The following is a 25,090-nucleotide window of genomic DNA, read 5'->3' as shown; positions in this document are numbered from 1 at the left end:
CCTTTCTTTGCACTGAATGGTGTGTTTTTCCCACCAGTAGCTACATTAAACCTACCTGGAGATTCTGCCTGTCCAGATAAATCTTGGTATTAAGATTAAACTGCCCTCAATCTTACCTTCAAAACTCGTGAAATTTTATGTTCTAAACTCATGACAATTTCTTAATTTCTTTTGAAGTTAAGAAAGATAAATTCTGCTTTTTTAATGATTTATGACTGAAAATCTTTGGGGATTTGGCTGAACTCTATGTGGAGAGCTCAAACAGATGGTTTGTGTATTGTCAGATATATCATGGTTTGGCTGAATGGATGTTGATTGATCTCTGTCTTCACCAACCCATGACATCCATTTTGTGTGTGTGTGTGCTGATGGAAAGAGAGTTGCACTTCTCCCAGTTTTGCCCTGCTCCCTCAGGAACTTTGAGAAAAATCAGTGCCTGTGCTGCAGAGACCGTGGGGACCACCCCTGAGGGAACTGTATTCATTGGATTCCCCATGTATTTACTGTATTCCCCACTGTCCTGCCTGACGTGTGCTGGGTTGTTCCCATGGTCTGGAGAAGAGCAGTACTTACTCTGTGGAGAATTCAGAAGGACCTCATTCCCCAGCAGACAGGGACAACAGGGTCCTAATATCTGTGGCCAGTTAAAAGGAAAAAAACCCCAAACCCTTACACTCCAAAAGTCATAAGGAGGATTTAGGGGAATCGATGAGAGTTGCATGCTCGGCTGCTCATCTTTAAAACCTGACAGGATCAATGTCCAGACAGCAAAAGGTTGTAATAAATTTTTCTACTGGATATTTCTCTTCTACGGACAGCTTAGGTGAGTCCACAGAGGCTAACTCAAGAAATGCCCATAATTTCTCAAATTCTCCAATCTGTGTGCTGCCAATAACTCTATTCTGGGAGTGCTGGGTAATATCTGAAGGGCTCAGTGAGCACCTTCTGCCAAACAGCACAGCTGCTGCAAGTGAATCTGAGGAAATGGAGACCAGGGTGTTTCATGCCAGAGTGAAGGGAGGAGCAGGAGTCTCCTCAGGCTCTCTCCTAACCCAGCTGCTGCCCCTGAGATCCCCCTGCCTCAGGGGAGACATGATTCAGGATGCTTTGAGCCCATGGCCTGAGGGAGTATCTTTTTCCAGAGGAGCTCTAGGAAAAGTTAGGGAGCAACACAGAGGCATCAACCAGTTCCTCAGGCCTAATCATTGAGGAAGAGGCCAGAGAGGCAGACCCAGACAAATGACCATTGCTCCACCCTTGCCCTGATTTATGCAAAAAGCCAAAAGTCAGTTATTTTCCTGTGGGGGAAAAAAACCCCCAAAAAACCCCAATAAAACCCTACCACAACAACCACAAAAAAAAAAAAAAAAAAAAAAAAAAAAAAAAAAAAAAAAAAAAAAAAAAAAAAAAAAAAGGCAAAAAACCACCCCGTACAATATTTTTTGTTCCAGAAAAGCCAAAATACCTGGAAAGGGCTTTCTTCTCTCCACTACAGGAGTGGTTCTGAGCAGGCTGAGAATGGCAAGACTGGGGAGAGGAAAAGCCTTCAAGCATATAGGAGCAAAAATGAAGAGAAGTGATGGCAGCCAGTGTGGCTCTAACCTTGTTAGGAGAAATGTGTGGAAAAGACAAGAACAGATCAGGAGACAGAAATAGCTGTATGCTGTACCCAGTAGCTACAGAAAAAACCCCCAATACTTTGAAACAGTAAAGCTCCTGTCTTGGTGGTAAGATGAAACCAAACAAAAGGCTTTTCCACCAGAAAATGAAGGAATAGCCTGTTGAGAAGAGGGTGTCTTGCATGTCACCGCATTTTTTTTTCTTGGTATGACAGTTACTGTGTTGAGTCTCGAGGTATGAATCATGTTGCAGTAGGACAAACAGTTAAATGAGTCTGAATAACCAAGCACATCTGAACAGAAAGGATGGTGTGCTGGAGACTGAAAAATGAGAAATTGTCATTCCACAGAGAAAAGGGTTTGGGTAACAGTGAGAGTGACTCTTTATACATTCCCAGCATGTCCATGCAGCAGCTACAGGAGTAATGTAGTAATCAGTTGGAGTCAGGGTGCATTTGAGCTGTTACAAAATACATGGTTTGATTTGGTTCCATACCACTTCTTCTATTGCTGTTATGGTTTTCCATCAGTATATAATATTCTGCCTAACTGTATTTTAATAGCACACTATGGGCAGCTCAGTGCTCTGCTGAAAACAAAATATTTAAACAAAGGACTATGAATTTTTAACCCATTCATATTTTATGGCTAAGTTTATTGAAATTTTTATAACACTCCAATAGTTTTCTGCAGAGGTCACAGTGGCCTTTTGCTAATAGGCAGTATAACAAGTTGGTCCATTATAACATGGACCCATCTTCCCAAGTCTGAAATATTGCAGCTGAGAAGTAGAAAGGTAGACAACACCAGGGACTTTCCCAGAGACTTTTTGAGGGGTCAGACATTAATTATTTGTAACACAGGCAGAAATGTGCGGAGGTTATTGGTTTGGCTTCATACTGGTGCCTGAGTGGACTCATTCTCTGTATGGCCACAGCCCCAGCTGAGTTCAGCATCACACAGGGGTTGAATCATGGGTCATTCCAGCTGGAGCACGCTGCCCAGCCCACTTCCCAGACACCCCTGAACTGCTTTCTAGCCCTGAGCATGTAAAGGCTACACATGAAGACAAATGAAGCCATTCATAGCTGGCATGCTGAGGAAGCTTGGAAGACAAGCCCTTTGACTCTGGCTGCTCTGCCACTGCCATGGCAGAGCCATGAGCCTGTTCCAGCTCCTGCACAGCTGCTGATGCAAATGCCCAGCAACAAGGGTACCAAAAGCTATCATTAGCAGCACTTAAACACAGCAGTTGGGAAGCAGCATAGGGAAACACAAACCCTTTGATTGCTGAAAGCTGGGATAAAGTCCCAGCACCCTGGGAGAAAGCAAAACCTGTGTTCTAATATCCCTTTTCAGAACAAGCCAGGCTTTCAGCTGCTGTGCTGCCATGTGGCTGTGGATGCCATTAGTAGAGAGGGTGTGAGACATCTCACTGAAGTCTCATCTCCAGGCTGAGCATACCTGGGTGAGCATGTCATCTGCAGTTCAAGAGGATACAAGCAAGACTCTGTGTCAGAGTGTGTTCCTGGATGGCACAGTCATGGAATTGACCACCTGTCAGCTGTGCACATTTTGGGAATGTGGCAGCAGGTCTTAGTCAGAGGACACATGACAGAACACCAAACTGTGATGCTGTAGATGTGCCTGTAGCATGAGTGAGAAGGGATGTCCACAGACAATCTTGGCACATTCTAATTCAGGACAGGGTCAGACTTGGATCAAATCATGTGATGCCCCATTTAAAATAATTTTTAACCTATTTTTTAGTTCTTGTTGAACCTTAACTTCTGGTTTATGTGGATGTAGCTATATTTTTGCAAGACAGCAATTGTTCCTTCTATTTTCTTTGGGCTTTCCATTTTGTACTGATGAACACAAAGCAAAATCTTGTTAGTGTCTTCTGAAAATCATTCACAGAGTCGTGGTTTCCATCAGAGCAGCTGATTTTGCATTCCAGGCTTGGTGAGCATCACACAAACCAGCACAGGGGCTTGGCACAACAATACTCACCACTTCCAAGATGATTTGCCTGTCAGGCACCCATGAAATGGCATCCTGCCCGTAATAAGCAACTCTTTCCTCATTATCTTCTCTTAAAAGCTTTCTGATTAATTCAGGAGGAGTGGATAAAGGCCCTGCCATTTTACATTGCTTAGTGCTTTTCATTACAAAAGACCATCATGACGTTTCACCAGAAATTTTCATATATTCACTGTTTTGCCATGGGGTGAGGAGAGCTGGATTTTCAGCAGCAGAAAAGCCTTTTGGCAGAAGGAGTGAAATTCTTGTTAGGTTTTTGTGAGGAAGTATATTGCCCCCAAAATATCACCCTTAATTTTAATCCTGGGGAAAGACTTGCTTCCTTGCCAGCCATCAGCTTTCTGAGGATAGGCTGTGGCTGTGACTTAACCACTCATCTCACTCCTCTTGGGAGGCCTCAGCATCTCTGCTGAAGCAATCAGTGATGAGGAGAGAAACAGGCCAGGGGCTTTCTCTCTCCCTGTACAATCATATGTACGTATCCCTGTACATATCATAATGTACGATCATACATTACTCTGAACTCTGTACACAGCAGCAGAATACATCCTTTTCTGGGGTACCATGTTGAAGAGCATCATTCTCACTCCCAGCCTTCAGGACCTCCTGTCCCCAGGAGATGAGCAAGGAGCCAGCAGAGCCCGGCTCTCCTGGGTGTGTCCATTCCCCAGCCTGGAGGGGACACTCGGGACTCAGCTCTATTGTCCAAAGACAACTTGTGCAATTTCAGACACTCTCTCCTCTCCTGCAGATTTCTCTGGGCCTGAAGGAAAAGTAGGGGACTCACAACCTCCTGGTGAGCAAAGGGGGTTCCCTAGAGTGTGTAAGATAGCACCAGAAGTCCGTGGGCAGAGAAAAGGTTCAGATGCTCCTCTTTATCTCCACTTTCAGACACTTACACACACCTATCCCCAGTACAGGTACCTGCAGGTGGAGTGAATGTCTCAGCTCCTGTTACTGTCACTGGAGAGTCATTTAGTAGGACCTGCAGAGCTGTGAATTCACCAGACATCCCATTTTAGGGAAGTCCTGTAGACCCCAATGACTACAGTGGCAGGGTAGGTAAGTGTTTCAAGTGTAGACAGCTATTCCAGCAACACCCAAATTTTGGGGTCTGGGTCTGGAGGCAAGTCCCATCCTCTGTGTTTGTGTCTGGAATTTAGGTCCTTCTCACAATGGTAGCACGTTGCTACAGTTACATATAAATTGTTCTTCATCATTTTCCACTCCAGGGAAAAAAAATGGATAATTACATTTAAAAACAGAAGCATGCAAAAAAATTATGTTAAGAAACAAGTTGCAAAGTCAGACACTTGGAAATTAAAAGTTCTGTATGTAGAAGTCATTCTGCAAAACCTAATTGAGTTACCTTGTGAATATATTGCATTTTTCTACATTTTATAATATTATAATTTTTTCGTATGCACCTCTCTTCATTTTGCATTTCAAATTACTTTCCTCCAATGTTCAGTGATACATTATTAAAATAAATATAGCAATACAAATGTATTACAAATATGTCTGTACAAAAATTGTATTTATTTAGGCTGCATAGTCAAGCACTTGAAAGCCAGGAAATGCCAGATGTACACACTGCAAGCACAGCGAGATACATTCTCTATCCCAGAAATCTTATGAATCAAATTAACACAAGGTGAGCCATCTGCCACGGGGGTAGGATGGGAAGACAAAAATAATAGTGACCAGGACATGTTATATAACCTTGGTATGAGCACTGAGGGCAAATGAGTGATTTCCTTTGTTTTCTTCTAAGTGGTTTCAGGAGACCTCTTGGCCCTGATGCTGTTGACATTCTTGGAATAATATTCTGCATATTGCACATATCCCTGGATCTTCTGAAATGGCATCATCAGCAGTGTGCCTGTAGGGGCTCAGAGATGCCTTCCTCCAATACTTGTTAACAGACACATTCCTGGTACCAGGAATTTGCAGTACTAAGTGGGAGTTCATCTAGCAAAAGTGCTGCAATTAAGAAAAAAAGGATATTTCATGCTAGAGAACATGACTCTGGGCTCCAGGGTAAGGGTAGCCCACCCTGAGCCCACTGCCCTGAAAAGCCAGGGCTTGGCAGTGCAAATCCTGCCCTGAGTGGCCTCACATCACTGGGAGGTGGCACATGCTTGGATTAACCTCCTTCTTCATGTTCAGTGTTATTTTCAGGGGTGGATATCTGAGCATGGGTGTGTGCAACAATACTGAACATTGTATGCAGAGCTGTGATCCCATTCTTGGGGTCTTTGTGTCTGAGCATTTCCTGCTGGCTCTAGTGACAGAGTGACACTGACACTGCCTACTGTCCCCATATGGGATAATTTAGACGTTGAGGACAGAAAAAGGAGGAGATAAAATAGAATTAGGTTCTCAATTTGATCTCCTTGCCAGTTGTTCCACCAGATCATTCCCTCTGATAGAATTCCTGGTCCCTGTGTGATGCCTCTGTTTGTATGCTCATGTGAAAGTATCTCAACAGTGGGAATGTAGAAAGAGACAGTAATGTAATTCCATGCCTCTCTTGCTAGACTGGCTGCAGGCCCCTCCTTTGCCCCAAATGCATTTTTCTCCAGCAGGCTCTGTAGAGCATCCCAAGCTGCTCTGTGCTACAGGTTTCTAAGGAAGGTTCTGGTGGAAAAGTAGGCTCCTAAGAATACTGGCTTTTCAAAAACTGTCTGGACTACTGGTACACCAATCTGCCTGCTAATTTCAGATTCAGATTTGTGCCTTTTCTGTGGGATCCAGGGGGATTTCCCAGCTTCTGGATCTGTTTTCTTCCCACTTCCAGACCTAAGGCTGAATCATGACTTGGATATTTGTCACATTATTCCTGTCTCCACATTCCAAAAGCCTTCATGAGCTGCCCAGAGAAGGAGCAGTGACACACTTTCCCTGTACTTGTCTCTGAAAAAAGAGGAGAGGAGGCCTGCAGGGCTCACCACCATGGCCTCTGCTACCTGGGTATCACCCTGTCATGAGCACTTCAGACTCTGCACAATCTGTTCTCAGCTTCTGGTGTGTCAGATGATTCATAGCACAGAGGAGAATAACTAAATATAAATGGCAACTCTCACCATGCTGCTATTAATCATCTCAGGGTATTGTCCCACCACACTCCTCCCACGGGCTGATACCCCTCCAGAGTGTTTGTGTCCAAAGGCTCTGCAGCAGAGAGGGGCTGAGCACGGGTGAAGCCACATCCCTGCACATTTGTAGTTCTCCTAATAACCAGTGTTCTCCCTTGTTACTCCTGGAATCTCTGCAATCCACTCCCCACCCACGTGCCTGCCATCTGCTCCAGCCTTTTTGGTGGTGGTGCTGTGCCCATGTGAGAACAACTGCACACAGCTCACCCTCAGAGATGTGTCAAATGCTGCTTTCTTTCCAGGCTTGAAGGAGGAACTGTGGGAAGGGTGTGGAGATCTTCCCTTTCCTGGTTTCTGAGACTTTTGAAAAAATATATTTTGTGTAATAATCACAACAAAATGCCCTTTTTCTTCTCTTTTATGCACACTCCAAATCACACCCCTTGCCCTGATCCTTCTTTGGAGCATGCAGTTTGTTCCTAGTACTCTTTGCTGTTGTTAGGATTGATGATTATAGTGTTTCCCAAGTTTCCTTGGTCCAGTAGGTGGAAAAAACCCACCACTTCTCTGACCTTTAGAAGTGCTTTTCTTAGCTATCATCATAACTCAATATGCAAGATATAAAAAGGGGTGATTTTTACACAGATACATCTGTGCTGGTTTGTAAAAGTGGGGTCAAGTGGGTGGAAGAAAGAAATAATTTGAATAGAGAGATGTGAGTTTATCTTCTTTATGCTGTTCCTTGTACATATTCTTGTATATATTCCACCCTGTCTCTTGGCCTGCACAGGAACAGGCAGGTCCACACTCTACATGGTGCCATTAGCACTAGAAGGTTCTCTGAAAACTTTAATGACACTAAAGATTTCAACCTGAACTACCAAACAGAGAGTTCTGTAACTGGGGGATTTTTTTGTCTAGCTTAATTAGAACTCTTAAAGCCACCCCAAAATGTCATTAGTTAAAGATGGGATTTTTCTGTGTTTGGCACAATAATGGAGGAAGGAATGTTCTCACTGCAGGTGTGTTGGAGCTCCCCTGGGGTACCTTCCATAACATCACTCCCCAGGAAACTGCTCCTCTCCACACAGCAAAAGGCTACCTCAGTGTCAGTGCTCAAGCAGAATGGGAGGGGAAGGAAGAAACAGCTTTCTTTTTAAACATTTGTATAGCTCAACTGGCTAAAATGGCTTTAGAAAAAAATGCAGACAAATTCCCTTCCTTATGAGGCTGAGTCAGAGGAATTGCTAAGATAATTAGTCATAAATTTCAGAATTGAAATTACAAATTGAATAGAATATGTCCTGGATGGACAGGACATTCCATTTCACAATGGAAATATTTTCCTATAAGTATTTTCCTAACATATTTACCATTGCTTTCCATCCAGGCCAAAGAAAAGTGAAGGGAACAAAAAGAGGGGGTGAGAATAGAAGGCTACATGCTTCTGTGTGATGTAATGTTGTGATGTCTCTCATAGCTGCCAACAAAAGCAACACTTTGAGTTTTGGCTGATAATTCAACTGGGAGAATTTCAAAGCAGTTTACTGATTAGCAGAAGAACAACTGTAACATAAATAGTAACACAGACTAAGCAGAACAATAGAGGGAGAAAAAACAAGATCTCCATAAGAAAACACTGTGCATCTCACTGGCAGCCAATTCATTGTCTGGAGTGAGCAGTCTGTCCCTTACCTTTGCAGCCATAAACCCAAGGAACACAAGCTTCAGCAAAATGATGTTAACTGGACAGACCATTCCCATCCCATCTTTTCTGGGGGTGCTTGGAAGTGGACCGTTCTCTGCCTCCTGAACTGATGCTGCAAAGCAGAAAAACATGTTGTTATCCTTTTGTGATGCCCCCTCATTACACACTTGTGATGTCTCACGTGTATTTTGAGTTATGCTTTCTGTATTTGTTAATTTATACCTGTATTTTTTTCCTCACATCGTCCTCATCCTTGACCATTTCTACCTACAAACAGGTTGTGCCCCCATGGCTCCCTGACCGCCTGGCTAGAAGTCTTCAGGTGCAATTGTTTGTGAGAAATGCTTTTGTGGAGAAAACCCATCCTGAATGAGAGGGGAGGAGGGAAGAAGGACAATGTAATATATTTCCTCTTTTATTGCTTTTGCAACCCTTTGATCATTGTTATATAAGTGATTTAGTGTCCCTTTATATAAGTTGAAGTGTCCAGAATAGAAGGTGTGTTCATGATAAACTTGGAGATGCTGGAGACATGAGGGACTTAGTGGCCTCTAAGACTGTCTCTTGAGACAGCATTCCTAAAAATCCATTATTCTTTCCAGATATTTGTGACAACTAGTGAGCCTTCTGCTCTATCTTAAAAAAAAAAAAAAAAAAGGTCTGTGATATTTTCTTTACTTCCCTTCCTAGAGGTAAAAGTGGCAACAGGAGACCCAGGCTGCTTTCAGCTCATGCCTAATATGGGAAAAATCAGACAGCTCCAGAGGTTTCACCAGAGCAGCTTTCTCCCAGCTCTAATCAGTAAGAATGAGAAAAGAAGATATTTTCTGTTGCCTGCTGGCTCCATCATTTTTCTTAGTTAGTGGACTACAATATTTGTGTTCATAGCACAAGAGTGCAGCCAACAGATCCTAGACAAACCATATATTTCTGGGGTTTAGCAACCCATAAAAGTGGAGTGTAGCATTTGATTTATCTCAGCAAATGGCTCCAACTGTTCTCAGGAACATATTTTTTTCATCAAAGGAGGTGTTCCCTAGTTTAAGTCTTGATTTGAATCTCCTTGCCCGGGGATATATTTACAGAACTACTTATAAAATATTATCCACTTCATAACTGCATTTTTAATGTTTTGTTCATGCAGCGACTCTCCTGAAATCATTGTTTCTTCCCAAAGGAAGCTAGCAGGATTATAAGTAATTGCTGGATTATCAAACAATGCACAGCCTCATTTTCTGGCCTAAGCAAGTTACTGGAGTTTCATAAATGCTCAGTCATGTGCATTATTCTGCTATGCTGACCTGAAGAGACCACCAAGGAGAAGGTAAATGACCCACAGAGGCACAGAAAAATATTTCCATTCCTGAATGATCTGAGACTTCATTTGTTTGCTGCCTGTGACATTGCTTCTTTTGTATGTGAATGCAGGGGATGCCTGGCCCCGATGTCCCACAAAATATTGATAAGAGAATGATGACAAGCACTGATGTTAGAAATACCTGACATTTATCTTGGCTTGGTTTTAAATAGGGGAGTCAATCTTTACTCATCTGCAACCATCCAGCACAGCTCCTTTATGGTCCCTCCCTTCTTCTCTCCCACCAGCTTTCTCTTTTTTGCCTCTGAAGCCTAAGTCCTGGTATGACACAGAGATGAAAAATCTTCAGGCTGGTCTCCATCAGAACAAAATTCTACTGGTCTTCATAGGCCTCCATAAATCACTGATTTGCCTTCTTCCTTCCAGAAAGGAAATCGAAAGAGGAGCATGACAGGTACATATTTTTGATTGTTAACACTTAGTTTTAACCAATAGGTGAATGTACTGGAAAAAAGAAGGCAGAGATATATTAGAGGGAATCTTTTCCTTCAGATGGGAAATGGAGGTTTGACAAAACGGATTTTTTTTACTGGTACACATGACTTTCATTAAAATATTTGCAAAATATGTTAAAATATTCTGTTCTTACATTTTTGCTACAGCTTTTATGTTACACTGTTATTTTACAAATATAAATTTGTAAATGCAAAATGAAGTCTAATTTAATGAGCCCGAAGGAAGCAATTGGAGACTTCAGTGTTTGAATGTTTGCCCTCATGACCAAAAAAAAAAATCAGTGCAAGCCACTTTTATTTATGATTCAGAATGAAACCGAATTTTGAAGCCCTGCAGCTTTCCTGAGGAGGGGATTTCTGGTGGCTGACTGCCCCTAGTTCTGGTGCAGCTGTGAGACAGGCAGCAGTGCTGATCATGGCACAGAAATGGGGCTGAAGGGGCGCAGCACAAGGCGTGGCCTGAGGTCTCTGCTCTGTACCACAGCATCCAAGGGCCACAAAAACTTCACTCAGCAGCATCCCTAGAAGACTTCTTTTTTACACAGTTGCTTTTTCTTTTCTGATTTACTTTGATTTTTTTTTTCCCTTTTATTTTTTCCTCTTCTTCTCTTCCAGGGACTTTTTTCAGTCTTGTCTTGCTTTTTTTTTTTTTCTCTCTTAAATGATTCGGTGAGTGTGATGCTCTCTGTTGGCAGTCCATATGTGGGTTAAAGAATGAGGAGAGATGCTTTGCCCTTGCCTAGGGGTGGGTAAACTGCCTAAAATTTCTTCCTGGGAGACTTATTTGAATCTCTGCAGGAAGTGGAAACACGAGTGATATATGACTAAACTATTTCATGGCTTATGACTTTTATCAGCACGTAAATGAAAGACAGTGAGTGGCTCTTTCAAACGTTCACAGTGAAAGTGTTCATTTGGACACATTATCAAAAAATAAGCAGTGAGGGAGAGATGGGAACACGGCAGAGAGAGGCAGAGACTGGGATGTGATCAGTGTGGGAATGAGTCATCTGAAGCTTCACTGGGGGATGAGGTGCAGACACTTTGTGACCCAAGGAAAGCAATTTACGTGTTTTCAAAGCAGCCATTAACTTCAGGAGACCAAATTGAAACAGTGTGAGAGGAATTTCTCTTACTGGAGATGTCCATGTGTGGGCTGGTCACACAAATCCCCTACTTACAGCCAGGAGAAAACAGTAGCTGGTCTTAAGATGCTTTGTCTCTTGGACTGCTTCAGGTGTTCACACCAGGACAAAATGCCTGTTTCTACCCCCAGCCTACACAGGAGCCAGCACAGCTCACCCATGCCCAGCTCTCAGCAGGGCAGGGGTCTGGACTTAGGTGAGAAGCTGCAGCACCTGCTCTGCAGCATCTTGTTTGATGCAACTGCTGAGTGGTTGCAAACCCTCTAACCTCAGGTGACACCTGTACAATGGCTGTTTTGGGAGCAAAATAATTTTCTTGTGATTTAGTACATGGATCTTGTAAAAAAAATCTAACAGCCTGGAATTGTTTTCCTAAGGGAAAATCACCTCTCAGGATCATGCTGCTTCTGCTTCAAGATTCTTGAGTGTCAGAGTCAAATTTAAAAAAAGGAAGTGAGGAATGTGGTATTGGGAAATCACAGGTACTGTTAAGGGCCTCAACTATTGTGCTGTTCCTTTCAAAACATAACCCCTTAGTCAAAAATTGCCTTGTTTTTAGAATTACAGCAAGAGGCAGGTAAGATCAGTATCTAATGGAGGTCTTCAGTCTGGCAGTTTCTGTGTCTTCTAAGTTATTATATCTTGTATTCATGCACAGCCATTAAACTGTTACAGGTCTTAAATAAGAAACAAGAATCCCTAAAACATTGTAAGATGTCAGAACAGAGAAAGAGAGGATAGAGAAAATTCAGACAGCACTCCCTACCCATTCTACCTATCTTTCCTGGAATATAAGAATCCTATAAGAAAATATTCAAGAGAAACTTCTTAGTTTTCAAACAGCAATCCATTGTCCTAATGTGTACCCCAGGCCAAATTCAGCCCTCATGGAAGTGATTGGAATGCTCACGAAGTCAGGAAATTCCTGGAGTCAGGCTTATGCCTGAATTTGGCTTTCTATGTTATATGGGGAAGCTCATATTGGTTTTTTCCCCTACGAGTGAAAATACAGTTTACAACCAGGATGTGATACATCCCTTCACAAATAATAAACAAATTCCCTGTGACAGAAGCTCAGCCTCATCAAACTGAGCTCTGTGCAGCACTCATAAGAAGAAGGATAAAAAGTTGCTACAGCCCTAACACAAGCTAGGATGAACATGATGTGTACCTGACTTCTGGTTTTTATTCAGCAGGCTCCTCTCTTCTAACAGAACAAACGGATCTTGCTTCCCCAAGCATATGGCAGCAACACATGCAATTTACATCCCATATGGGATCTTTTTCAGGCAACTATCCGACTATAAAATGTCACAAGAAGTCACTTTAGATCCCCATTATTGAGTGCAGACAGTTAGCATTCCCTTTAGTAGCACTGTCCACAGCTCCAGGAGAGGGGCTTTTATTTTCATTTTTGTTTGTGCTGCATTAGCACCTGCAAATTAGAGAGCACTGCAACGCCTCTGCCATCATGCTGTGAAAAATGTAAAATGTAGGATTCCTTCAGATGCCCACGGACTAATTTAGCCACAGATGAAACCAGTTGGAGTGACACATAATGTGAAAGAATGGGACAGGAAAAACAGCAGTGCATGGTTATTGCATGGCGTATTTTATCACTCGGACTCGAAGCACTCGGAGAACAGGGTAAGCAAAATTGTCCCTGTTTCAAAGGTGGGAAAACAGAGGCATGAGCAGGTGACTTGTCAGAGCATGCCAAAGCAGTGACAGAGCTGGCACCCAAACCCCAGTCACAGGCCAGCCCTTCACACCCTCTCACACTGCCTCCTCCTCGCAAACTCGGGTCCCATTTAAAGAGATCACGTCATGCCTATGAATAGCTCAGCCACACACATGTAAATGTGGGGGCAAAACCACACAGAATAGGCCTTTTCATCTCCTTGGCCGCCTGTACCAACATGCTTAATTGGCACTGCTGTGTAGGCAGCACAATGAAAATGCCTGCAAAATGCAGATTTTAAAGACCATGGGCATCAGGAGGGCCCCCCTTCCACAATGAGGGAAGCATGTGTGCACTCAGTGGGAAACTGGATATCCAGGCAAGTAGGGCTGGGGTTTCTGGCATTGCAGAGGATGGAAATCAACAGGGCATCAAAGTAAATAAATGGTCAGAAGTCTGGAATGGGAAAAGAGGATATTTGTGCTTGATGTATTTATAAGGAAGACAGGATCAGAAAGGGATAGAGCAGGGAAGGAAATTGCTTTATCAGTGCACATGCATTAGATTTAATTGTTTTCATACTAGGAGGGCCAAGAGGGGTAGGATTCATAAATTCCCCTCACAGTGGAATATTACAAATACCGTGTTGGGCACAGCAAATAACTCAGACTTTGGAAATTCATCTTACAGTGGGCCTGAAAGACAGGGAGAGTGGCCAGTGAGAGACCTCCAGGGTCAAGAACAATGATGACGACTAAGGGAAAGGAAAGAAGATGCGAAGGATGTTGATGTTTTAGCCTAGAAAGATTACTTCCAGGTTAATGAATGGCTCTTAAAAGCTCATAAGAGGATGTGGCTGGAATGCAGAGAGGATGAGCAATGTACTGTGAGATTCTCTTTTCAAAGGAAGAAAGGAGAAGAACAGAGGAAACCACTGATGAGAAGCATTAAAGGAATAAATAGAGAAGTAAAAAGAGGTCTCGAGAGGGACAGGACTGTGCCAAAGCCACAGAAAGAAAAGGTTTCAGCAGGGGGATAAGACTGGTGTCACAAAGCCAGTAAGGAGGCTTAGGACCTAAAGATATGGACTAGCTGGGAAAGAAGGGATGACACGATGGTGTATGTGCCACCCACCAAAAAATGCACAAGCAGTGAATGAACCACTGTTCATCCCATTTCACTTGCCCTTGCCCAAGAGCACGTGAATGAGTTTTAGTTGTGTGGCAAATACCTTGTCTTGAAGGATCTTACCTCTTTTCACTGACCAATCTTGCATCATGTCCTTCATCCATCCTGACAGTGACACCACTGTTAACCCCACTGGCTTGACACAGCAGTGCCATGAAATCCGGGTAATTGTACCATGAAAACCCAAGTATTTCACAGCACATCACATAGCCAGTCTCCAGCCAGTAATTTGCCTGCAATATTGTCCCCTTAGCAAGAGTTTGCAAAATCCAGAGAACTTGGTCTGGACAAGAAAATATTCAGTGCAACCCTTGAATTTCCTGCAGTCATTAATCTGATGTTTTTCTTTTACCTCTTCTAGTTATCCTGGTCCTTTTAAATGAGACTGTTTATTAGTCATTCTAGGCTTTACCTTTAAGTTTGCATGCAGCAAGAAATTGATGAATGTTTTTAATAAAATTTCTTTGGTTTAGTCAGGCAACAACTTCCCCACTGCCAAACACCTACGCCCAGCCTGCTGTCTTTCCATTTAGTCCAGTGAACCAGGTCAAGCCCCAGTCAAAGCCTCATTCCTGGGAGGCTCCCACTGGGCTATAAAACTGATAATGACATGAGGACAGTGAGCCCAGTGCTCAGACACAGTAATTGCTCAACAGTCCATAAGAGAAATAATCACAGTATATAGATAGCAGCCAGCACAGGGAGGCCAGAGAGTCCAGAAAAACAAACATATTGTTCTCCAAAGAAGACCTCTAGTTAACTTCTCCCTGCCTTCGTCTAGACTGGAATTAACCTTATGAATTCAGGTAATTATTCTGTGCCCTGACTCTTGTGTGAGTGGCTTCAGAGCCATCTCCCTGCTGTCTCCAGAAACAGCAGCCCACAAGGACATTTCAGATATTAATTGGAAGGGAAATGTTTGCCAAAGGTCAGTTCAAGCAGAAGAAAAGCCCCTTTCATTGTGTCTGGGGGGAGAGCAGAGAAAATAAGAATCTCAAGGGAGGCACAGCCAGCCTTTGTGATTTATTTGGTAGAAGGCAGGTGAGAATCAGTGAATCATCTCCCTCTTTTTATTTTTACCCAGCCTGTACCAACTTAACACATTTCTAGCCAGGACATAGATCACCTCAGCGCAGTTCTCAAGACTGCCTTTTTTCCCCCCCTACACTTATGCACACACATGATAAATCACTCTGCCTCTGACTTTGTGTGGATTAGAGCACAGAAATGTTTAAATCAATGTTCGAAGTGGCTCGTCTCACTTGCTGATGGCCAGCACCCAGTTTAATGCAAAATGGATTCAGAGACCAGAAGGGCATTCCCCTTGTATTTCACATGAGATCACAATGCCTTTGGGGATGCAGAGACTGAAGTTTAAGAAGAATAAGGATGGGAAATTATGGACATTGAAGGCCTCCTGACAGTTCAAGGCAGATGCAGGAAATACATCATAAATTATTTCAGCAAGGTCTTCTGCCACACTGGACATCTACTTCTTTGCTGGGCAGGCATTTCTCTATAGCTCCAGACATCTCTGGCAGCTCTCATTCTTTTCCAGAATTTTTCCTCTCAGACAAATATAGGATTGGACTTGTGGTTACAGACAATATTTGACATAAATGGAGCATCACATTGCATTCATTATTTAAGAGTGGGAGTGTTTTTTTGTAAAAATTTTCTCATTTCAGGCCTTTGTTCCTCACTGTCTTATGTTTCTGGGCCCTGGTAAGCTGGGAGATGCATTGGGAATTCTAGGACTGAGATAAGGGCATGGGCAGATGAATTTGATAATTCTGACTGTGCTGAAAGTCTCTGAAAAACAGAATGAAGATCCTGGCTACAGGACAGTCACCTGCCAAGCACCTCAGTGCCAAACACTGGAGGTGGCTCCAGGGTGTTCAGACCATGAGCCCAGGTTTTCAGGCAGCCATGGGCTCAGAAAATTGGGATAGGAGGATCCCCAAAGCTGGTAGGCACTTGGGTCTCTGTTCCCTCACCAGGTAAACACCTGGGTTAAAGGTCAAATATTCTCTTTGATAGCCTGCTGAAAAAACTCAAAGACTACTAAAATTTCCTGAAAAAACCTGAGCTCTACTGTGAAAAACTGTCTCAGCGAAATGTTATGATACTGTCACAACTGCAGCTGGAAAAGCTGCCCCCAGTTTTTGCAGAAGTTTTGCTGCCAAGGGTGTTCTCCTGCTTAAACATTTGCTTAAGCATGTCCTGTGTTTGCTTCTGCAAACAGCCCCTGGAGTACAAGTTCTCCATCTTCATCCTGCCAGCAGACAACCAGGCAGTCTGTGAGCAATGGCTCTCCAACAACTGGTTGGAAAAGAGGACTGCTGCAAGGAAAGGCACTCTTTTGGAGAGAGTCCAGATCTTTAGTATGTAGAGGCTAATCCAGTTAAGGCTTGTAAGGAGAATACTCTTTTCTCCTTACCTTTCTAGCTGCCTAGCTAACTACCTACAAGGACCTCCTTTATTTTTTGTGTAATAGCCTTTGACACCTGTTTCCCACAGGGATTAGTAGCCTTGAGACAGGCAGTATGAGCTTGCTTTTCATATCTATATGAAGTGCTTAAGGTCCATGCAATTTCTGTGAATTCATTTCTCCCAAAGGTTAGGTCCCATGACTATAAATTAACCTCTCAAGTCAGCAGGACCCTGATTATTGTTACTTGCAATATACAGTGTTCAGAATAAACATGTTTGTGATCCTTCTTCTGTCCAGCATTGGGAAGAGTGCAGGAAGTGAAGGAAAATGCACTGTGGCCCTGAGCATCAGCAGCGAGCACTGGGGAACAGCTTTGTCCCTTTGCAGAATGGGACAAGTCCTAAAAGTCACAGGTGAAAGAACTGCCCTGCCTAATTGTGATGATCTCAGAGGGCCACTTCTCTGAGGGAGATGCTCCCACAGTCACCCACAGTGAAACAGTGGAGTTCTGTCAAGCTGCAGAGACAAGAACAAAGAACCAGTGACTTTTCCTATAGTCAGAGCTAAACCCCTCCTAGGGGAAATAACTGACTGCCCCCCAATTCAGGATCCATCCTGCTTTTAGAGACCTCTAATACAGGTTGGACATATTGCCCCCTCAGAACATCAGAACATCAGAAAAGCTTTTCCTTGGCAGGCCAGTTGTTCCTGGTGTATGGACACCTCGAAGCAATTTGTGCATAGTCACTACAATAATCTTTCAGAGGAATTTATTTAACATGCTTTCCTGAGTCTCTAATTGCAGTCTTGTGAATCCTAGTTACTACCCTGAGAAAATCAACAGTATTGCTGGGAGAATAAGTATAATCTCCTGGTTTCGTTTTCCCAGGAAGAAAATTAGTAAAATAGATAGTTCTGCTGTACTGCAACTTCCTATAGCTGTATTTGATTGCATTGTCCTCCCTAGTGTTACAATAAGAATTAAACTTCTCTCTCTGGTGCAGTTTTCAGATTCTCTCCTGCTGGGAAGATGCTCTGTAATGCCCAGTGATTCACAGCTCTGATATTTCATGTCTAATGGAATTATTTCTGGATGGAATTGCTACCTTTCCTGAGAGAGACACATTCATAAAGCTGGTAGGAGACAAATTATATACATCTTCCCCTATCTCCTCTGCAGTGCTTCTCAAAATCAAGTTATTCAGCTACATGTTTAAAAGTTCCTCCCACTGCAAGAATGTGGGAGAAATTGAAAGAAAAACATGGAGCATTGAAATTACACAAAACACAGGAAATTCAGGGTTACAAATGGACTTAAGAAAGACCCAGCTGTGTCACAGCACAGGGGATTAAGACAGGGGGATCTGAAAGCTCTCTCTTCTTTCTCTGTAGACCATATTATCAATAGCTCTCCATTATAGGATTACATGCCTATAAAGCATATATATAGATCACCACACGGGGTGTGTTCTGTAATTGTTGGATTGGGATTAAGACATTTTATTTCTTGAAGTCAGTCTGAGTTTAAAGTGTTTTAGACATCCTGCCTCTGCTCCCTTCAGAAGTGGCTGTGTCCTGTCACAGGTGGCAGTGCCTCAGAGGAGCCCACAGTGCTGCTCTGCCGCAAGGGAAATGCCCTGGAGAGGCGTTTGTTCCATTCCCCCTCTAGCACCCTGTCCTCAGGAATCCCCCAAAACTGCTCTGGGACTGAAGTCAGAAATCTGAGCTGTGGAGCGGGTCTCATAAGCCTGCTGGTGAATCATGCAGGGATCCTGTGGAGCTGGCAGACATTTCTTTTCAGTTAGTTGAATTCCCAAAGTAAGCAGATGCATTTCAAGTGATATCAATTACAAACATTTCAGTCTGCCCCGGGACAAGAGCAGTGCACCATCTGTGGGGCTCCATTCTTGGGGTTTGCGGGACAGGGACAAACCTGCCCCACTGAGACTGCCCTGAGGTGGTGGTTCAGGGCAGGGGACAACCTGGTCCCCCAGCAGGGAGGAGGTCAGAGGATGTGATCATCCATCAGTGGGACAGTGCTTTGCTGATGGCTGAAGCCCATCCATGTGGAGAGCACACCCCAGACATCCAGCAGAGCCTCCTGGGCAGCCAGAGCAGTGCTGATCCCATCCTGACACCACCAGAGAGCACAGCAGGCTGCCCTGCCAGCAGGGACATGTCAGGAGAGCACTCTGACCCCCTCACTCCTAACCAGAGCCAAGGTTTGTGTGCAGCTGCCTGTACTTCAACTCACCAGGGCACTTTTTTCTCTGTGTGCACCACAGTGTTTCTCACTTCAGGCACTCAAGGTTTTCTTTCTTTGTTGCCTAAACAAGAACAGCCAGCCACGAGCACTGTGTGTGTGTGGCACAGAACTCAGGCAGTCCTGGCTGGCAGTCTGTCAAACACAACCCTTTGGCACAGCAACACCCAGGCCAAGTTCACCTGGGCACAGAATTGGGAACAGGACGGGGAAGTTGGCCTCTATTTTGGGCCACAAGCAGAACTTGGTTTGTGTCAGCCCAACCAGGAGTTTTAACACCTCTGATTTGGTGTTACTGTGATGAGCCTCATCTTCACCTTCTGGAACAGGGGTCCTGCACCAGGGCTGCAGAGGGGCTGTGGATCACATGGGCCAAACCTGGAGCCCTGGTGGGGTTCCCACCTCTCAGGGCTGGGACATTCCCACCCCACACACCTGCTGCCCACCAGCAGGGAATGGGCCCTGAGAGCAGCAAGGAATGCTCCTCCTCCAGGAGCCCAAATCGGCCAGGAGTGGCACCAGGTGGGACAGGACATTCCCCTCACCTTCAGGCAGTGGATGGGCACATAAGCTGAGGCAGGACAGAAGTCAGTCACGTGCAATACCATTGATCTTGCTGACTGTGAGATAGAGAGGAAGAGGGACCTGTGAAGTGCCAGAATTTCAGGGGTGGTAGGGCACCAGCACAGGCTGTGCAGGGAACTTGTGGGTGCCCCATCCCTGGGAGAGTTCAAGGTCAGGTTGGGTAGGGCCTTGAGCAGCCTGGCCTAGTGGAAGGTAGGATGAGGCGTCCAACCATCCTGAGGCAGGATGGTTTGAACAAGAGGATCTTTAAGGTCCTTCCAACCCAAACTTCTTGTGACTCTATAATTCTATAACCCATGTGGGCAGTTTAGCTTTTTCCCTTCAATTAATATTATTTTGCCTTTAAATCACTAACCATGACCTGCCTTTGCCCTGCCAGCTCTTCAGTACGCTTCTTCAGCTATCACTGCTGTTCCTTACAGCTGGAATTAAGTTTTGGCTCAACTAAGGAAACTTTGATCAGCAAAAATTGCAGATCTTGGTGCTCGTCCCTCTTTCTAGATATATTATGCTTGTGTTGGAGCCTACTTTGCATGAGTGCCAATCCCCTGAAAATAGGCCCATTAAAGAGCAACAGCATTCATTAATCCTCTAGCATATAATGCAGACCACAAGGAACTTTCCAAGGAATTTGGCAAGGGCAGGCAATGCTTTGTCTGTGGCTGTGAAGGATCTGCAGTCTGAATGGAGGCACCTCAGATTTCCTGCCCCTAGAGAAAAATCCTCTACACTCATACACATGGAAGGGATCATCAGCCTTTACAAAGGCCACAAAGGTTTGGGATTTCTTCAAAAACTGGTAACAAGATTGTGTAAGAATCAAATAACCTTGCAAATAGCTGTATCCCATTAGTCATGAGAGCAAATGCTGGGCTGAATTGAATGTTGATTGTGGCTTATGAAGTGTCTCTGTACACATAACCTTGGGCAGGACCCAGAAATTCTGGGCTCGGCATTTGAAAGGCAGCTGGCTAAATAGCCATGGCAAAATAATCAAAAAAGCTCTGTTTATTTTCTCAATGCATTAACCAAGTGATTAGCCGAGAAATAGGAGACACAGAAGAAAGAAGAAACCTTTCCCTTTGTGTGAAATCTGTTTTTCAGACTCTCCACTAGTATTACACATTCCTGGAAAACAAAACTAAGCTCAATATCTCTCAGCTCAGCCATGAAATCTTTCCCCATACTGAATGATCAGTTCAGTGCATTGCTCAGACCTTTGTGCTGCTCTGTCCCTCCTCTCATAAAATTTGAAAGGCAGTGAGAAAATTCTGGATTACTTACAGCCCTGTCTAATGAGAGGCAAACATTAATTCAGGAGTTCTAGAGGATTTCAGGCAACCAAACCTTGATGCTTCCTTGCTATTTAGTTATTCCTGTATTTCCCTTTTAGCAGCTCAGGCTTTCACAGGCGAGTGCTTCCGCTACCAGACAATGAGTAAATCTGCTGTATGTGGTGTTATTCCTGATGTAAGCTGGCTCAAATAAAATATTTAATTCTGTTTGAGAATTTTTGCTTTGTTCTCTCCTGGTTGTCCAGGCTCCCCATTCAGTCCTTCCTTAGTTACACTAATAATTTGCAAATTCTTTCCACAGGCCTCTTACCTGCTGTAGTTACTGTGATCTCTTTCCTTGTAGTACACAGGAAAAAATGCTGTTCTTCCACCTTGAAAAAATTATAAAGGAGCTTTCTGCCCCTCTTTGTCTTCTCAATCTCAAGTTAATGTTAGATCACTTTTGGAAGATTGCACACAGATAATCGAAGAATCCCCCCACTGCTGTTAATGTGCTGCAGAACAAGGATTTAAAGTGTCTGTGAACTCCTAAAAAACCAATCCTGCACTTTTCTTTCTAGGCATAGAACAAGAGTAATCCTCTACAGACCACGAATATAGTGAGGGAGTGGTTGCCAAAGCACTGGATTTGGGGCCATCTGAGGTGTTGTAGGATGTCCTTGCTGGCCACCAGTTTCTGCCCTCAGTGCTTCATCAGTCCTGTCATATCTGCTGGATCTGTGGAGATGTCTCCAAGACTCCCAGCTGACATTAAAGTCTGGGCCCCTGTGGTTCCCCATGGCCTCAGCTGGGATCAGAGCCAGGTTTAGTACTAACTTTGGATCTGCATCTGGACTTTGGGAACCAAAGTCAGCATGAGTGTGTCCTCTTGGGACACAGCACAACCCCAGTGCCTGCCTGTGTGTGAGGTCTGGATGTGCCTGCACAAGCAGGAGCACACAGCCAGCCCTGCAGGGAACAGGAACAGGACAGGGGGATCAGTCCACCCCTTGTGCCTCTGAGCAGGAGATAGATTAGGCTGGCAGCTGCCCCCAGCAGTGCAGGGTCCTGCAGAGGGGGAGAGCACAGCCATGCAGATTTGTGGGGTGAGATACTGGACCAGGGGATTAGTGAATTAGTCAGATGTGGGTAAGACTTGATAGGCCTGAATTGACCCAGGGTTGTTTTCTGAGTCAAACAGAAGAGCAGGACTTTTGTGGAAGGAAAGTCTTGGCTATCAGGAGCCAGGCAGGAGCATCTCTGTGGAAACCCAGAGAAAACAACATGCTATCCTTCAAGAACCCTCAGCAATGAAAACAACTCTCCTCCTGATTAAAGCATAATAAATGTAATGAAAAACACTGCAAGCTGTTAGTGACTGCTACCAGTTATGCATTTGGCTTAAGCCCTTTGAATGTTGATAAACTGTTTTTCCCCATACATTATTGCTTATATTATTGTTTCCCTTATTCATCACATTTGCAGTCATCACTAGTAAATTCAAGTAATGAATTAATGAGGAGTCTGGGCAGCATCATAATGCTGTCTTGCACACTACCACAGCTACCACCCAGCAATCCCAGGATGCTTAACCTGCTCAAGTGGATTAATCCTTGCAGTGCTGTTCTGCTGTATGTCGATGTCCTGGGTTGTAGTTTAGGATGTATTCTATCACCATCTTCAGTTAATGGCCCATCAATGCCTTTTGCATGACTCAGAGATAATGGGCCATTAAGGCTCTCTTCCATGACTCATCATCCCATTGTGAGATGCTCCGCCCATGGGGAAGAGCCAAGCATTCTCACCTGAATATAAGCTGGGATTTGGGACAGTAGAAGCAGCCCTCACCCACTGGATTTCCAGAGGACTGGAGTTACCAGACCTTTCTACAAGATTTCTGTTTCAGGAAGACCACCTCATCTGGACTGTTTCCATCACCCTGATCAGGTTGTATTCTGACTCTGTCAGTGGTTTTTCTTTTTGTATTTGTTTTATTTTATTTTATTCTATTTTATTTTCCTTTTCTTCTCATTAAATTTTATTTCTGACTTAGAGCCTCTTGGTTTGTTTTCAAAACCACAACAGTCGAGGCAGTGAAAGTCCCTACAGGCACAACAGAAACCCTTCAGGGCACCACATTTCAGGGTCTGTGGGGCAGAAGGTCTATTTGGTACCAATCCAATGCCTCTAGGAAGTGTTAGATCTGCTCTGCAGCCGCTGTGCAGACAGTCTACACATTTTCCATAAATCTGTCTGCTGGGATGTTTTTGGCTCCCAGCACACAGGCTGGGTATTGCACATGCAGGAGGGTGTAGGAGGTTGGGTGATCCCACACAGTGGAATCCAGTGCTCAGGGATACGTAAAGTCCACCCAGTATTTCTATAAAGCACCAGAACAGCTCATGGTGTGAGCAGCTTGTGCATGACAGAGCAGGGACTGTCATCCTTTGCTGTATATGTTCATAGAGGAATAGAATGAGGTGAAATTACCCTCCTGGAAATGTTGGACCCTCTTACTCATATGCTATGCCAGCAGCCCTATGCATGTGTTATAAAAATGTCAAGGGGATTCAGCTGTCTGGCATCCTGCTCAGATTCCCGAGTACAAAAAGAGTCAGCAATAACCAAGATGCACATTAGCTGTAATCAGAGCACTGAGAATCAAAAGAGGAGCAGGATTGGTAAACTGTTCACCATGAAACATTTAACAACACAGCTTTGGTGTTATAAATGTGCGTGACTTCACTGACAGTACATTGAGCAACACCATAAAACTGATATTAATGTGGTTTTTATGAAAGGACTAGCAAAGTGAGCTTTCTTACTCTCAGACAGCACTAAAATCAGGTCAGTAAGGATATCTTCAAGTCTGAGCACATGAACAGCTTACTAGGTCCAAGAGGACCAATCATACTTCTACATATCATGCTGAACTAGAACCTAATTCAAAAAACAGGACTTACTGCAACCAGAGAATATACTGTATTCCATGTATTTTCCTCCACATGCTGAACTGGGAAGTAAAACATTGATTTCTAGCGCATACCCTATTCCTGCATCATTGATGCAGCGACATCTCTGCTGAAGTGTAAATGTTCACTGAATTATTGAAACCCTTGTAATGTTGTAAAGGAAAATGTTAATCTTAACAAGACACACACAAATGCCTGCAAAACCAAGAAATCAATTGTAAATAGATAGATAGAAAAAAAAGTATCTTTATTTTCATTTCAGTCATGTGTGGCCCTGCAGTGAACTCCCATTTAGAAAGGACCTGAATAATATTTTGCAGTTGGTCAGAAAATGCAAACTCATTTGCAGAATTTTTTAAAATACCACAAACATTGACCCAGTATTACAGGGAGGGGGAAAAATGAAACTATTTAGAAACAACAAAGAAGGTGTCTGTTAATAATTAACTCAAAGCTTTACCTGAAATATTAAATGCACATGCCCAAATATCATAAAAACTACAAATGTCATGAATTTGTTTACTACTGAGAAGGGTTAGCTGAAATGTGTGCTGTGTTACAGTACAAAATGCAGCAATTTCTGCAAATAAGCTGTATAAGTTTCATCATGTGGTGCTCCTGGTGTTTGCTTAGGAAAAGAAAATTGAATATTCACTTCTTTAGCCAAAATTCTGTTTGGGGAATGAAGGTCCAGGGGAGATAGACACAGAATGAACCAGTTCCTTCTGGCTGTCTCTCTTTGCTGCATCCAGCTCCGTGGAAACAGCTCTATTCCAATTGCACAGCAATATCCCACTGTGCCAGCCCACAGGAATGCCATGGAGGAGGATAATGCTCACAAGAGCTCTGTATTTTTGATGTCAAGCAGGAGTGGGATTTGGAGGTTGGCTGGAGAACAAAAACAGGAGCCAGGGTGCCCAGGAAGTGCAGGCATCCAAGGCAAACTGCAGCACTGCTTCTCCATACACACTTTCCTAGATCAGAAATTTAAGGGATAGGTTTATGTCTGTCATATTTCTGCTTGGAATAAAAAGGCAAAACTTTCCAAACAGTATTAAGAGTGGTAAGATAAAAAGCAATTCTTTAGTGAAACTTTCAGATGCACAAATATGGCTCCACACACATATGATACGGGATTTCTACAATTCTTACAAAGTTAATTTATTAGCATATCTAGCAGGTATATCCAATCAGAGATCAGTTGACCCAGTAACACACCCTTGGGTCTGGCCCTCTGGAGCTGGTCC

General features: G+C 43.7%; 1 long non-coding RNA gene across 1 annotated transcript in view; it reads left to right on the top strand.

Annotated features, from left to right (window-relative positions):
- The first annotated feature begins 1,335 nt into the window (after positions 1-1,335).
- The window catches only part of LOC136358149 (uncharacterized), a 201,175-nt gene continuing 177,420 nt past the window's right edge, over positions 1,336-25,090 (top strand). Inside the window, exon 1 of the long non-coding RNA XR_010743014.1 lies at positions 1,336-1,430. This is a non-coding gene — a long non-coding RNA (uncharacterized lncRNA). The remainder of the gene's footprint in view (positions 1,431-25,090) is intronic.

Source organism: Sylvia atricapilla, chromosome 2 (assembly GCF_009819655.1).
Source record: "Sylvia atricapilla isolate bSylAtr1 chromosome 2, bSylAtr1.pri, whole genome shotgun sequence".
Classification (NCBI taxonomy): domain Eukaryota; kingdom Metazoa; phylum Chordata; class Aves; order Passeriformes; family Sylviidae; genus Sylvia; species Sylvia atricapilla.
The sequence above is the reverse complement of the archived record's forward strand: the minus strand, read 5'-3'. Positions and strand labels throughout refer to the sequence as shown.